The sequence below is a fragment of the Oryctolagus cuniculus genome, chromosome X, assembly GCF_051225735.1.
Source record: "Oryctolagus cuniculus isolate XC-2025 breed Fujian yellow rabbit chromosome X, ASM5122573v1, whole genome shotgun sequence".
NCBI classification, from domain to species: Eukaryota; Metazoa; Chordata; class Mammalia; order Lagomorpha; family Leporidae; genus Oryctolagus; species Oryctolagus cuniculus.
In genome coordinates this window covers 118,707,330-118,711,891 of record NC_142888.1, presented here as the reverse complement: position 1 = coordinate 118,711,891, position 4,562 = coordinate 118,707,330, and positions in this window count along the sequence as shown.

Sequence of the window (4,562 nt, the reverse complement as noted above, 5' to 3'; positions counted from 1 at the left end):
TATGCACAGCTCTAACCCCAGCCCTGGGCCCAGAGCTGACAAGTCAGGATGGACTCTGAAAGGTCTCCTCGTTCTCAGGTAGACTGTCACTTCAAAATCCTTAGGCCCTCAACTCTCCCCAGTCAAGGCCTCTTCCCCTATGCTGAACTGAGGCTAAATTCTCAGAACAAAATCTCACATTGCCATGACCAAGATGATGAAGTTAGAGTGTCATGTCCAGGGCATCCTTGAGATGACAGAAAGGACTGGCTTAACTCTGTAGGAATTCCGTTTCTCCTAGGTGAAAAGCACCCTCATTCATCTCACTGATATCCGGCAGGATTCAGGATACAACCTCCTTCATCACCCTGGGTCTGCTCCCTCAGAAGAAATCCTCTGGGGGATTGTAGCTCCTTGGTCTTCACTCAGACTCTTTACATGACACTCCGGAAGTTTCTGAGATGTCTCCCTCCGCTGACCTGAAATGAATCCCCCTCAGATTTCACCTCTCAGAATAAGGTCCTCACTTCCTTGAGAACATGGTCAAATGTAAAGGGGCACAACGTATGGTCACCCTGACTGGGCTTTTCAGTGATGACAGTAGGCTGGGCCCCATGTGTACTGCAGTGAAAGAATCCCACAGTTGTCCCTCCTTTTATGCCTTAAAGGGCCTGGCCCACACCTTGCTGTCCTGATACTGTCCCATCAGAGCAGGACTCTACCACTCTAAGACAATTCCCCACTCCTGAAGAACATGAGCGTGCACCAAGTCTTGCCTTCCCTGTCTGGGTTTAATAAGGCAGAAACTAGGAGACAGCTAGTCTCTGTGGAATCCCTTCCTTCTGAAGTGACAGGCATTTTGGTCCTCACCAGAATTCTAACCTTGGCACCTGTTAATGACTGGGATTACTTCTTCAACTGAGCTGCTGTCATCCCTACAGATCACAACTCTCACTTCCCTGAGGTTCAAGACAAAATGAATACATATCACATTCAGTCACTGCTGCCAAGGCTGGGTCCCATCTGCTCTGATGGGGTGGGGGCTGGAGCTATGCTCAGTAATCCTTCATAGTATTCATCTTTACTCTGAGACACATCCTTTAAAAAAGCCAAACTCCATCAGACCTGACCTTGGAGGAACTGAGGATGCACGACATAGGACCAACCCTGCTTGGGTCTTCCCAGCCTAAGATAACGATACAGTTTGATACTGTGGGATCTTTGTGGTGGAGTGTGTGGCAAATTCTGTCCTCAAGAAGGGTTTTTTTTTTTTTTTTGACAGGCAGAGTGGAGAGTGAGAGAGAGAGACAGAGAGAAAGGTCTTCCTTTTGCCATTGGTTCACCCTCCAACGTTGACTCCTGTTCAAGCTTGAGACTCCTCCCTCTGCTGACTTGATGTGACTCCATCAATTGACCATCCTTCGTGTTGAAACCAAGACACTCATCTCTCTGAGACCATAAAGACAAAAGTGAGCAAATACCCATTTGAGAAACCCCTGCTTAAGGTCTCCAAGAATTGATAACAGAGGCTGGATCACATTTTGGGGGAATGTGGGCGGGGGTGGGGTTATTCCTGTGCTTCAGGCATGGTCTGGTCTTACCTCCTCTGGTGACCTGACATCACACTCTCAGACCAAGGCCTCCCATCTAGCAGACACACTCACCACATGGAGGAAATGAGACACTACATATTGGGCCACTTCTATCCAGAGCTCCTCAGAGGTGAGAGCGGAGACAGACTAGAGTTTGTACATGAGACCTTGTGTCTGTGTTACAGGGTAACAATGTGCTCTAAAAGTCTTTTCCTTACCTTGACTCTTGAAAGATCCTGGGACTTTTCCCTATGCTGATGTCACACACTCTGACTAAAGCTTTCACCTCCTTGAGAAACTCCAGAAAGAACCATCAGATGGAAGACCTCTCTCTCTCTCTCTCTCTCTCTCTCTGCCTATCCTGTATCTGTATAACTCTCTCAAGTAAAAAATAAATAAAAATCTTAAAAAAAGAAGTCAAAAGGCATCAAATAGAGTCTCTTCATCCCAGGTTAGTTATGCTGGGGGAAGCAACCAGTGCTACTTTGGGATATTCATTTAAACTCCCAGCACAGCTGATCAAACTCTGTGCTGATTTGAAGTCTACCTCTACACTCAAGATGTCACATCCTGAAATCTGTAACTCCTTAATTTCCAGTAGAGCCTGTGGCAAAAGTTTGGCCACCCCAGCCTTTCTCCTTTAAGGGTTTGTGAGCATGGAGAAGTTGGATCACTAGAATCTCTCTTTTCCTATGCATTTATGGAGTGGGGGAAGGGAAGTCTGTATTAGAAGTAGACACTCAGCCCTCATCAAGGATCATCTCTGTGACTCCGGATAGAGCCTGGGACTTCCCTCTTGCTGAACTTGTATGTCCCGAGCTCAGGTTGTCACAAAGGCTCTCACTTCCTTGAGATACCAAACTCCCCTACTGACAAATTTGTGGAAGTACATCTGGCCAATCTTGACTGCAGTAGGGATAAGGTGGTAGTGGGGCATCAACTCTTTAGGATTGAGTTAAAATTAAGATGGGTGGGGCTTACTGTTAAAAAGGGTAGAAAGTCGCTTCATGCCTCCCTCAGAATCCTCTCCCTGCCTGGCAGAGCCTAGGCCTGGTTTCTGTGTTAATTTCATGTTACACAAACACTTCATTTACCACAGACTCCCAAGTGGAAGTCAAGAAATACCACATTTGACAACCCTACTACTCTGTGGTCACCTAGGGACAACAGCAGAGAAAGCTTTCTGTATAGGGGGGGAGGTCACCTAAATGGATTTCAAAGTCCACATCATAACAATTTGCAGGGCTTGAGACTCCTCCTTCTGCAGAACTCAAGAAGCATGAATCAGATCAAGGCTTTCACCTCCTCAGAACACTTACCAAACAAAAGTAAAGGTATGTTTTACACTATAACATGTATTCCCCTGAAGACACCTAGGGTAGAAAAGGGTTGACACATGCTCATACTGACATGAGGAGAAACCTCAATCCTTGAATTGACCTTGTGGGGTCTGAGACAATCCATGCCAAACTGCCACTGACCCCTAACCAAAGATCTAAACAAAAGTGAAGAGAAACTATTTCATGTACCCCTGCCCACTATCTCCAAAGCAGATGCTAGAGTCCATCTGATCTTCAATTTGGTAACCCTCTATTTCCCCTTGCAGTGAGATCTTGATCTCACTGCCATGAGAAAAGCTCCATCACTTTCTGCTAAAAGAGACCAGGAACAACATCTGGATATTACTTCCCAGAGCCTCCAAGGTTGATGGCAGGTACAGACGTAACGGGGCTCCTATGGGGCCCCTTCTGTCAGTTGAAGGGGATAAAAATAGTCATCCTCCAAGTGTTCATATGTACTGCTAACAGAACCTTCACTGCTTCCCTACTTCTGACTTGAAGATGCCTTGCTTACCCTAACGCCTTGATTTCCCTTAGAGATAAACACTCACACACACACACACACACACACACACAAAAATGGTGCAGATGAAGCAGGTCATCTCTGCCTGACTCCCTGGCTGCTGCTCCCCTCATATTGAAGTTTGAAATGGCCTAAGACTCCTTGTTTTGTGAACAAAATCAATCCTCACTTCCTCCAGACTCTCAATGCAGAAGATATATCATATGGGAAAAGGCTGCATGGGCTAACCCAGGGCTCACAGCAGAGATGGGGCAAGGCTAGGACCTGGCGTTTCTGGGGCGGCAGTCCCCTCACTTCCCGCTCAGGGTCTTCATTTTAATGTCTGTCAGGGTCTGGGGCTCTTCACTCCACTACTCCCACCTTAGAAGAAAACCTCCCCTCCTTCAGAACTCCAGATGGAAGTCAGGATATATCACACCCAGCAACCCTGCCTGGGGTCTCCCTGAGCTTGCAGCAGGCAATGGCAAGCCTGAGACCTTCCATATCTGAGGTGCGTGTCCACTCACTCTCCTCTCACCATCTCCATTTTAAAGCCAGTCAGTGCCTTTGGCTCTTCCCTCCACTATTCCCAGCTCAGAAAATTATCTCGCAATCTTCAGACTTTCAAAATGGAAGTTTGGGTGTATCACATCCAGGAACCCTGCCTGGCACCGCCCAGGGCTTGCAGTAGGGAAATGGCGAAGCTGAGAGCTTCCATGTCTGTGGGAGATGTCCACTCACTCTCCCCTCACTGTCTTCATTTTGAAGGGTGTGGAGCCTTCCCTCCACTGACTCCCAGCTCAGAAAAAAACCTCTGCTCCTCAGAATTCCAGATGCAGGTCCAGATACATCACATCCAGGAACCCTGCCTGTGGTAGCCCAGGGCCCGCAGCAGGGGAATGGCGAGGCTTAGAACTTTACTGTCTGTGGTGACCCCAGGGGTCTTCATTTAAAGTCTTTGAGGTCCTGGGACTCCTCCCTCACTGACTAGTATGGAGCCAGCTCAGAAAGAGCACCCCATTCGCCAGACTCCAAAGAGGAGAATTGGGAAATCTTCTACCCATGTGCCCAGCCTGGAGTCTCCCAGACTTCACAACAGTGGCAGGAGGAGTCCGAGGTTCCAGTCCATCTTTCTGTGGTAAGAAAACT